The sequence below is a fragment of the Sarcophilus harrisii genome, chromosome 4 (assembly GCF_902635505.1).
Source record: "Sarcophilus harrisii chromosome 4, mSarHar1.11, whole genome shotgun sequence".
Lineage (NCBI taxonomy): Eukaryota > Metazoa > Chordata > Mammalia > Dasyuromorphia > Dasyuridae > Sarcophilus > Sarcophilus harrisii.
The window spans coordinates 298,699,858-298,712,675 of NC_045429.1; positions in this window are offsets into that span (position 1 = coordinate 298,699,858).

Consider the following 12,818-nt stretch of genomic DNA (forward strand, 5'->3'; position numbering starts at 1 on the left):
CCTGTGCAACAAGAGAACTGTTCAGTTCTGCACACATATATTGTATCTAGGATATACTGTGACATATTTAACATGTATAGGACTGCTTGCCATCTGGGGGAGGAGGGTGGAAGGAGGGAGGGAAAAATTAGAACAGAAGTGAGTGTAAGGGATAATGTTGTAAAAAATTACCCAGGCATGGGTTCTGCCAATAAAAAGTTATAATTATTTAAAAAAAAAGAAAAAAATAAGAGCCATTTACCAAATGATAATGGCCAGAGAATATAGTTATAAGAAAACAGACCTATTTATATCATATGAAAAAATGCTCTAAATCACTATGTATTAGGAAAATCCACATTAAAGCAACTCTGAAGTACCATCTCACATGTTCAGAAATGACAGATGCTGGAGAGGATGAGGGGAAATAGGCACACCTATAATTGTTAATTATATTTTGTTGATCAAGTTGTGAATTGGTTTGACCATTCTGGAGATCAATTTGGAACTAAACCCAAAAGGATTATAAAACTGTGCATACGCTTTGATCCAACAAAATACCATTACTAGGTTTGTACCCCAAAGAAGTCAAAGAAAAATGCGCAAAAATACTTATAGTAGATTTTTTTTTGTGTGGTGGCAAAGAATTTGACATTGAGAAGATGCTTGTCAATTGGGAAAAGGCTGAACAAGTTGAGATATATGATTATGACAGAATACTATTGTGTTATAAAAACTGATGAAGGGTATGGGTTCAGAAAAGACAGGGAAACATTTATATGAACTGATGCAAAGTGAAATGAGAAGAATTGGGAGATCATTATGCACAATAAGCAATTTTACATATGATTATCCTAATCAACTGTGAAAGATTGGTGATTCTGCTCAATACAATGATCCAAGATAATTCCAATGGACTTATGATGAAAAAAATGCTATCCACCTCCAGAGAGAGAAGTGATGAATTCTAAATGTCAATTGAAACATAATTTCCTTCCTTCCCTCTTCCTTCCTTCCTTCCTTCCTTTCTTCCTTCCTTCCTTCCTTCCTTCCTTCCTTCTTTCCTTCCTTCCTTCCTTCCTTCCTTTCTTCTTTCATTCTTTCCCTCCCTCCCTCCTTTCTTTCTTTCTCTCTTCTTTCTTTTTATTTTTGATGGTTTTGTGAATATGGAAGTATGTTTGGTTTGATTTCACATATACAATTTATATACTTTTGCTTGCCTTCTTAGCAGGTATTGGAAGGATGGAAAGGAAATCAAGAATTCACACCTCAACATTTAAAGAAAATATCTAAAATAAATAATAAAATGAAAAATTTTAGTCATGAATTTTCAAAAGTTATTTCAATATTTTACCCATATTGTATTTTTGATCAATGACCAGGCTAAGTTAAAATCTTAATTATTTAAATAAAGTTAATGATAATGATTTTTAAATTTAATTTAGCTATCAAAATCTAAATGGATCAATTTTTAAATGCTTTTGTTGAAAATAAATATGTATGTACATGTATGTATATCTAAATCTCTGCCTAATTGCTAACAATTTTCTTATCTGGGGACTCAGAGCAATTGTGACCATTACTCCTAACTTTTCATTTTTAATATAAATATTCTAAAAGAGAAGGGAAACACATGGATCATTCAATTAATCCTAAGTGTAACATAAGCCAATCTTGTAAATTGTTTAGAAAATATTTTGGATTTTAGGTTAGATGAACTGTGTTGAAATCTCAGTTTTGCCACTGTTGACTTTCAGGAAAGTTATTTAGTACCTCTGGCCCTTAATTACCTTTATTTGTAAAAGAAGGATTTTAGATTAAATTAAATGTAGAATCCCTTCTACTTAAGTTTCAATATTGGGATCTATTTTTCAGTCAACTATTTCTACATGCTACTCAAAATTTTCTAGTTAATATAATTTTTGCAAAATGACATGACAATTTATGGCTTTAAATTTTTATCTTTATTTTTTCTTATTAAAGGGCAGAACATAGGAACCCAATAGTCCAATTAAAGAAAGTGCTAAGAGAATAAAATAAAAAATTCAAGTAAATGAGGGACTCAGGGAATGGAAAGCAAGAATATTCATCCTTAGATTCATCCTCTAACTTTTCATGTGGTTCAGAAGAATGACTTGAATATGCATAGCATTCGACTTCACAGCTTCTCTGACATTTGGTTCACATTACATTAGGAACATGTTTCTCAAGCTGTGCCAGGTATTCACTCCTTTGCATTACTAGAGCTTTGAATGGATTGCCATCCTTTACTTCAAAAAAAAAAATTTCTTCCTCAAGATCTAAAAATACTTCCTATTCTTGGAGCACAGCCTTGTTTTTGCTTTAGCCATCATTTGAGTTAGTTGCCTGACATAGGAAAAAAACCTCAAAAAATATAACAAAACAGTTGTGAGAAATTGAGAGTGCCTTGGAAAAGACCCATCTCTTGCAAATTATAGTTAAGATAAAGGCTGTGAACAAATCTATCTCTTTTAATAATGTAAGATCTCTTTCTCCTAGACAGGACAAGAGCAAAATATTTTGGTTTATATTTGGAGATAAAGGTTATTATAGTGGAATTTGCTGTTTAGCAGCTCATTTAGTGGTGTCAAAGAATTGGAAATTGAGGGAAATTGAAAGGTGGCTGAACAAATAGTTGAACATGATTGTGATATAAGAAATCACAAGCAGGATGGTTTTAGAAAAACCTAGAAAGACTTACATGAACTGATACAAAGTGAAATGAGCTGAACCAGGTGAACATTATATATTTATAGCAATATTATAGGAGGATCAACCGTAAATGATTTAGTCATTCTCAACAATACAATGATCCAAGATAATTCTGAAAGATTTATGCTGAAAAATGCTATTCATCTCCAGATAAAGAACTAATGAAATCTGAATGCAGGTTGAATACTTTTTCCTTTACTTTATTTATTTTTTTGTCTGTTTTCTTTAACAACATAACTAACATGGAAATATGTTTTCTATGACTGCATATGCATAACCTATAGCAAAGTGCTTGCTTTCTGAAGGAGAGGTCAGGAAAGGAAGTAAAGAGGGAGAGAAAGAAGTTGAACTAAATTTTTTTAATAATGAAAGTTAAAATTGTTTAATAAGTAATTGGGGGAAAATAAAATATTAGAATTTTTAAAATGTAATTTGAGAGACCAGCATGTTGTAGTGAAAGAACATTAGACTTGGAAATCCATGTCTATTTTATAGACATTTTATTTTATATACAATGTCTATAATGTTTATATAAATAGATGTTTATATATAAACATATAAAATATATAAAATGTTTATATAAATATATAATATAATATAAATATTAAAAATATATGAAATGTTTATATAAAAAAATTGCTATTTTATAATACATCCCTGTTAGTTTCATGGAACCCTTCCTTATAAAAATAGTATAGTTAAACAAAACTCAATATGCTGAAGTTTTCCTCTACTCACCTTAATATTTTATAGGTACCTCTGCAAACTTGGACTGGTTGGTATCTCTCACTTTTGCTGCTCTTAGCCTTTTTTTTTCTCTGCTAAAAATTGTATTAATGTTTTTTTTCTTTTCTTTCTTTTTTTTTTTTTCACACAAACTGTGCTTGTAGTCAATATGCTGGAGTCTATTGGTGTTTATTATGAGTCTCTCTGATGCACTTTTCATCCTTTTCAATTTTGATTCTGTAGTGATCATTATGTTCCAAAGAATGTCGACTTTCAAAATTTTGTATAAGGATACTACTTACAATCCTTTGATTACCTTGATAATTGGTTTTTATCTACTATGAAATGGATTCATAGGAAAAAAAAGTCTCCTGAAAAAAAATTATGCAATTTAATCTGTGCATCTGTGAAAGGCTTGTAATATAAATGAAATACAAGGCTTGTAATTGATATTAATGTTATTTTAATTTATAGGATTTTGTTTTATTTGTAACTTCACCATTGCAAATAATGCTCTGATATAAAAATTCCTTTCACCTTGATAAAATTTTGATAATTTTAGCTCATGGACAAACAAAAGCAAAATAAAATTGACTTTTAGAGGTATGGAAGAGATGTATTTGCATTCTTGGTCAACTCAAACTATTTGCACTGGCTATTTAAAAATACACATATAATAAAATGAATTTAATGAATATATTATTCTTTTTGACAGAAAGAAGTTTCTGTATTTCATCTGTATTCTCAGAACTTAATGCAGTTCCATAATAGTGTTTTACTAATTCATATTGTTAGTCTTTCAGTTGAAATTTGATTTAATTCTTGCTATGGATTAATTATATTAATTTATAATCACTGAATATTGAAATCACAATCAGTTCATGTTCTAGCATCAAATTATTTTATAAATTTATAAATTCAAATTTCTAGAAAATTTAAGTACCAAATTCTACTGGAGTTCTATTCTTTTTTCCTGCATATAACAATGTAAATTTAAATTTTATATCCTTTTACAAAAATTCCTTAAATATTTTCTTATTTTTTATTCATTAAAAATAAAGCCTGTCTCCAGCAGAGAGGCATGTTTCTTTCAATTGTTTTCCTTTGTCCTTTATTCTCATTCTTCTTATTTGAAAGTTAATTTTTATATCTTTTAAAAAATCTTTTACCTGAGCATAGACCTATTAATATTTCAGAAATATTGGTGTAGTCTTGGCTTATTTGTTTTCTTCATTGTTGCTATTCTTGATCTGGATCCTTTTCTGTTCATACATTTCATTAGTGATATCTTTTATGCAGTTTCTTGAACATGTTTTACCTATAGTTATACTCTTATCTACTTATAAGTAACTTTTGGTTACTTTAAATTTTTATTATTTGGAGATCATGATGATCTACTATTCATTATTTATGCAATGATCAGGCGAATATTGATTTTCAAAAGATGGGATTTTGTGTAAAACAAACAAACAATTTTGAAAGTGCTTTAAAATTTTTCAAACAAAATTTCTCAAACAAAATCTAGGCCTGTCAGATTCTATGCCCAGATAGAATTGTTTCTCTGGAATATATGTTGAACTAATTCAATGGGATGTTCATATAACTAACTACCTGTAGCAATTTAGGCAATATAAGACTTAACCCATTTGGTTTTTTCCTTGAGGGATTACTAAACCTTTCTCTTTTAAATGACTATGGATTTCATTGAGGACTCCCTAAAGTATTCTGGGATTCAGTAATCAATATAATGTAATCTGCAAATAGGAACAACTAAAAAATTTTACCATTTTCCTTTTCTGTTTGGACTTTGCACAAGGAATCCTTGATCACACTTGGCAACTCATTTGAATAATAAATATTGCCCTAGCTATACCTTGATTAACTCTAAAAATCAATTGATCATGAGCAATTATCTGTAATTGCATCTAGGAACCTTACAAAATCTGAACATATGTATGAAGTGAGTAGTTACTAGCCACTTTGTCTTATCTTCACAATAGATTCGGAAGCCGACATGGAGATTTTTTCTTTTCTTTCTTTCTTTCTTTCTTTTTGCTGAGGCAATTGGGGTTAAGTGATTTGCCCAGGGTCCCACAGCTAGGAAGTATTAAGTGCCTGAGGTCACAGTTGAACTCAAGTCCTCCTGACTTCAGGACTGGTGCTCTAACCACTGTACCATCTAGCTGCTCCCTACATGAAGATTTTCATATTTTTCAGAGCATGATGGAAATTGCTGACATTTTTCATTTCAATTCCTAGGTTAGAGTTCTCATGGAATCGATTTCACATTGATTTTCTTCCTCTTCTTTTTCACCCTCAATTCTTAATACAACTTGGAGCTGCTTATTTATTCCAATGGTTTTGGTAACACATTTTTTCACTTACCAGTTCAAACCACCTGATAGATTACAGGCACAAATAAGACCCTATTGGAGTCTGATGTCCTGGATCTTTCATGAAGGAAAAATAGCTCCTTTACTCCATCACTGCAGATATCTGAAGCCATTCTGTAGAGCTTCAATTAATGACAAGCTGCCCTATTACATGGTCCTGGAAGGCATTTCATCGTAGTAAAACCTTTAGCTTTCATTTTCTTTTACATTTCTTTTACAGGATCTTGTTTTCTCTATAAATTTTAGTCAGTTACATGGCTGTACATAAGCGGTATGTGACAGAGAATCATCTGTAAATAACCTGCCTGCGCCTTTCTTAAAATTTTATAGCATACCATAGTTATACACATAAGTTATTCTCATAAAGGTTTTATGAAGATAAGAAAGTATATGCATATGGAGTAATAATTGGTGAATTTTCTAATCTGCTTTTTAAAAATAACATTGCGATGATTTTAAAAAATTGTAAACTTTCCTTCTTTTTGACACCTTGAAAATTAATCTTTAAGCATTTTCAAAATTATGTTACCATCAGAATAGATCTCTTCTATAAGCAGTTCTAGCTGATATTTCAAACTTTATTTTCTTAAGTGCCATTTCCAAATGTGGGTGATTTACTGTAACTGATGATAACAATGCATTTCCCTCTTCTGCAAGGAGCTAGAGGAGGTATGATTTCATATCTTTTCTTTATAAACAATCTTGTCCCTTGAAATTTTACAATGTTTATTTTTTAGTTTATGTTGGTTGCTTTTTTGATTTATATTGTTGTAGACATAGTGTATATTATATTCTTGGCTCTACTTTATTATCCTTTACTCATATAAGTCATTCTTTGCTTCTCTATATTCAATTTATCATTTAAGTAATATTTTATCAGTTTAATGTAACTGTGTGTAGTTATTTTCCAATCAGTGGGCAACTGTTTTGTGTCCAATTGTTTGCTACCACAAAAAGTGATGCTATAAATATTTTATAGTGTATATAAAAGTTTTCATTTCATAAGTGACATTCATGGGGTATATACCTAGTACTGCAATCTCCTGGACAAAGTGTTTAGACATTTTAGCCAATTTATTTGCAAAATTACAAATTGTTTTCTAGAATGATTAATAACTTTACTAGCAACAAATTATTGTTTCTCTCTTTTTATAATCCTCCCAATATTTTGTCATCTGTGCCAAATTGTTGGATGTGAAGATCCTATTACATTCAAAGCATTATAAGAGCTGAAAATACAAAGGCAAAGATAAAAAGAATTCTTGTCTTCAGGAACCAAATCCTTGGTTTAGGAGGTTCTTATAATCTTCATAGATATTTATTTGTATCTCTACTACTGATGGTAGTTAGTAAGCTAATATTATTTCTATGATGGTCTTTTTGCTTATGCTTCCCCTGAGAATTGTAATGAAGTTGACAAAGGATTTCATGATGTTTCTTACAGTCTTTGATTATACAACAAAGTCAACTTTTTATTCACTTTTCTGGGGAGTCATCATTCAATTTAGCTGAATATTCTTCATATCCTCTAGTTTCTTTTACAGAAAGAATATCAGTACTAAAACAGTCTAGCTGCTAGACTTTAATAATATGTCAATCATCCTCAATACTGTGTCAATTTATCTATAATAAAGGCCTTAGATTAAAATAATAGTAATAATAATTAATAAAGTAGTGATGATAATAAACTATTAATTCATGGATACAGATGGTCTAAATACTTTGTGTTACTTTCTGCCTTCTAATCCTCTTTCTCGCCAGGCCACCATTCTGCCAAAGTATAAGGGAGCTTAAATAGGAATAAGTTCCATTTAATATTTTTATTTGTTTCAAAGCTAGCCATGTCCAAAATGTTCATCCCCTGGTAGTTAGCCTGCTAGTAATGAACTTTCTGTAACTGGCAAAGCTGGTTCCTATAGAAACTCAGTTTTCTAGCAGGAAGGTATTTTTCATCTGGATAAGATCTTACAAATTTATGTTTTGCTGACAGTCTTTAAGAACTTAGAGTAACCTCTATATGCCAGTGAAATTTTAGAAAAGAATATTAAAGAATATAGTACTACCCAATTTTAGACTGCAGAATATAGAGAATCATCTCCTTTATACTGGAAACCTTTATGATGTCCAGTATGAAGAAGATAGTCTGCCCTCATTAGAGAACATTTTATTATTTCTGGACAACACACTTTAGGATGGATATTAGCAGTATTTAGAACATTTCCAAAGAAGGGAAACTAGTGAGGGGTCTGAAGATCAGGCCATATGAGTATCAGTTCCACTTAAAGGAACTGGAGTTGTTTAGTTTGAGTAAGAGATTTATGAGGGATATGATAGAATTTAATGGGCTTCTTTGAAAGGTGAGAGGTTGTCTCTCGCTAGAGGTCTTTAAAAAAAGGTTGGATATCAATCAATCAATCAATCAATAATCAATTATTATTAAGTACCTACTATGTGCCAAATATTATGCTAAGCACTAAGTATTCAAAAAGCAAAATACAATTCCTGCCTCAAGGAGCTTGCAATCTAATAGGGATGACAAAATGCAAACAAATATATACAAAACCAAGATATATACTGAATGAATAGGAAATAGTTAACAGAGAGGAAAGGAGTTAGGAAAAGCATGTAAAAGATGGGATTTTAGTTGGAAATTAAAGAAGTCAGACAGGTCAATAGGGATAGTTAAGGAGGGAGAGTATTTCAGGTACAGGGAAAAGAGAAAATCTTGAGTCAAGAGATAGTATCTTGTCCATGAACATCAAGGACACCAGTGTCACTAGACTGAAGGTTATGTGTATGAGTAAATATAAGTATAAGAAGTAAGGTATAAGAAAAATGGAAAAGTAGGAAGAGGGTAGGTTATGAAAGATTTCAAATGCCAAACAAGATTTTGTATTTGATCTTGGAGGCAATAGGGAACCAGTGAAGTTTATTTGAGAAGAGGAGAGATGCAGTTTGAGCTGCACTTCAGGAAAATCATTTTGGAGGCTGTATGTTGGATGGATTGGCATGGGGACTGACTTGAAAAAGGCAAACCCATCAGCACGTTATTACAGTAAACTAGGCCAAAAGTGATGAAGGGCTACATTAGAATGGGGCAATGTCAGATGAGAGAAAGGGGTATATATGAGAGATGTTGCAAAGATGAAATCATTAGGCCTTGGCAACACCCAATTGGATGGCCTTGGCAATAGGCCTTGGCAACACCTTGGCAATAACCAATTTATGATTGGTAAGAGATTGTAACAAGTTAAGCATAACTTCTAGGTTGTAAACCAGGGAAGATGGTGTTGTCTTCCACAGTAATAAGGAAGGTAGATTTGAGAAAATAGGGAAGCTTGGGGGGGGGGGATAATGAATTCTGTTTTGAATGGGTTTAGTTTAAGATGTCAATGTTACTCCATTAGATGCAATTCTACTTCAGTCATCTTCAGTATTATTTCTTCTGGTATTCCTCTGGTATTTTGAACATTGATCTATTCAGAAGATCCACAGATAGCCACAAGAATTCAAAAGCATTCTTAAGTAGCTGTAATGATATGAAATTTTGACTATGCCTAGACTTCTATAGGCAGCTAAGTGATGTAATGGATAGAATACTGGGCCTGGAGTCAGGATAATTCATCTTCCCGAGTTCAAATCCTGCCTTGGACTCTTACTCTATTTATGGCTCTGGCCAATTCACTTAATCTTGTTTACTTCAGTTTCTCATATGTTAAATGAATTGGAGAGGGAAATGGCAAGTCACTCCAAGAGAGGAAAAACTACCAAGAAATCTTGAAAAGGGATCATAGTTGGTGAAACTGAAAACAATTAAACAATAATTTTCTTTTACTCTCTTTTAAGTATTCCATATTCTAGCAAAACTTGATTGCTCTATATTCCTGTTATATACCCTGCATTTTCTTGCCTCTATGCTTCTGTCCATGTAAAGAATCATACCCATATCTGAGCCCAAAGGAATATAAATGTTGATAACTAAAAGCTTACTAGATATCTTGGAGTTTATAGGCTACATTTCTTTTTTAAGGACCCCCATGCCTTAAACCCAAATCACTCTGGGTCTCAATTGCCAACAATAGGTTTCAAGTCTCACTTGATCATTGTTTGGGCTCTCATGGCTCAGAGTGAGTGGAAACAGCAGTTATTTTTTACTTTGGTCAGATAGCCTGAAGATCTTGCCCTCCCAGATTGATTATTTTTTATCTAGGTAAAAGAAGCCATTCTTTGTCTCAATTCTTACCTAGCTTTAATCATAAATGAGCATGTCCTGAAACAAACTGAGAACTGATAAAGATTTTGGCTTAAAGAGCCCAAGATTTCCCATTGCCTACAGGGCCATCTCCAGTCTTCCTGATCTATATCTTGCCCCTGTACTCAGATGGCTCTGGAAGAGAAAGTGAAGTTGCTGACTTTGCACAGCCCCCTCTCACTTAAATCCAACATACTTCCATGATATGACATCACTTGATATCACTTTTTTGAGAATCTTTTCTTGAAATGCCCTTCCTTCCATTTTTGCTTGTCTAAATCCTGCTTAGTCTTCAAGGTCCAAATGATAGCCACCTCATGAAGTTTTCCCTGATGTCCCCTAGTCAGAGAAAATCACCCTGTACTCTGAATATTGGTAGCTTGTCATATTCCTATTATACTAATTTGTGTATTTGTCTTATTTCCAGTATTGGAGTACAAACTCCTTGAAACCAGTAATTATAATTTTTTTTTATTTTTGTATTTTCCCTTATAGTAACTGCTGTATATGTTTGTGTGTATATGTAATAAGTAAATAAAAATTATATTTGTATAATATATGAATCATTGTAAATATGTAGAAATTGTGAAGAGACATTCTTAGAGGGCTCATGAAGGGATGAGGATATTTGGCTTCATTAAAGATAGAAGCAAGAAGTGGAGATGTTTTTATTCTTCCACATGGGGAAAGAACTCCACTAAATTTTGCCAAGGTAGAAGTAAGGAGTCAGACTGATTAACATCAATCTTGCAAAAGATATTTTGAAAAATATATCTTGCCAACACAATGTTAAAAATGCCAATGAAATGCAGACTTAGATTAAATGGTATGCCTAAAGAAATCTGGTAAAAAAAAAAATAGCAAAATTGTTGAAAAAGTTGAGTATCTTGGCCCCATATTTACTTCTTTACTCACCATCCTGCTTCCTCCTTTTATATCATCCTCTCAAATATTCAGAGGAGATTTATTTAACTACCCAATAAGAAAAATATGTCTAATTATATCCAAACATGCTTAATATGAATGAGAATTATGCTTGGCCTCTCGATTGCCAAAACAACCTTTGCCAAATAATTTTTCCTGACTTAAGAAAGGACAGGCAGCTGCATTGTTTCCATATCTATCCTTATAAAAGAGCTCCTGGAATGAGTCTGACTTGTCTTGCTTTAAAAAGCTCCAAGGTAAGTGAGACAAGGACCTGGATTTACAGAGAGGGTAAGCAAAGGGACCACACAGACATACAACTCAGTTTTAGCTGTGACTGATAGAATTAAGTCTTAAATATAAGAGGGTTTTTTTTTTGGTTTATTTTATTTTGGTCTTGTTTTGTCCTTAGCCACCTTGTGTTTATATAAGCAAAAATGAGATTTTATGACTATATAGCACAATTTCTTTATTTTCTTTTATAGCATTACCCTGCTTCAAGCCTGCATCTTTTCCTCTTCTTCACATCTTCTTCCCTACCATAAGAGGTAAGATCTTAATTTACTAATCACTAGAAATATAATAAGAGAGGCTCTCAGATGGGATTTATGTAACTTAGCAACCTTCTAAAAAGTGCTTATCTCAGTAACTCTTGTCTTCCAACTGGTGCTTCAGGCAAGTTACTAGAAAGTAGATCTTTTCTTTCTAGCAGAGTGCTTAGGTCATTGATGGAATGAGATATCATCTGGGCAAAGAGAGAATAGAGTTTTCAGTATTATTAGTTATAGAACAGGTCCACGCTAAAATTCTCTTGTGGAAGAGCATGGATTTTATTTAAAAACTGCCCTAATTAACTTTGCTTCAGATCAGATTACACTTAGAAACTTAATTTTATTTATTTATTCCAGTGAATGGAAAAAGACAGTAGAAAATCTATGAAGTACCTGTCAGATCTAAAATTCTTTGATCTTACAATCTTAAGTTTTCCATGGAGAAATTTGACCGAGAAGTTTTTGTAGTACTCAGGGACATTCATTAATTATAATAAACTATTGTGAATAATTCTCAAATAATTTCAAAGGAAAGGTTTTTGGACAAATGAATTGAAAATGTTTGTTAAAGAAATAATGTTGTAGCATTCTTCTTCAAAAGTCCCATACTTGAATTTCAGCTTTATCACTTAACTCTGTAAATATTAAGTTAAGTCCATTCATTGAATCAATCTTTTCAATGATAAAAGGGAAATGGTATTAGTTGCACTTCCTACCTTAGACGTTGTTCAATCAAAAGAGAAAGATATACAAAGAATTTTGTAACCTTGAGGGACCATACCTTTATTACTTAAAAGCTAAAACAAGCTTTGGGAGTAGACTGATCTCAGTTCAAATACTGCCTGACCCTGATTGTGTTACTTTGGATAAGTCACTTATAATCTCAATGTCCAATTAATTTTTTAGGCATAAAAGTTTCAGAATCATTGTTGATTTGTATCAATAGTAGAAGAAACAACAGTAGAGGGAATTTCCTCTACAGTGATGAAATCATAGATCTGAGGGGAAAAAATTGCTGTCATTGAGAGAATTTAAGTGACTTGCCTAATATCTTATAGGTAATAAGTAGCAAAGTAGAAGTCAGTTTTCCTGGTTATAAAGCTAATTTTTGAAGAATAAATTGTGGGAGGAATTGTGGTATCCTAGCCTAGTGACAAGGCAGACAGTGGCTCAGTGAGCAGTGTCTGAAATAAGAAAAAATCCAAGTTCAAATTCAGTCTCAGGCACTTTCTAGCTGTGCGATCCTTGGCAAATCACTTA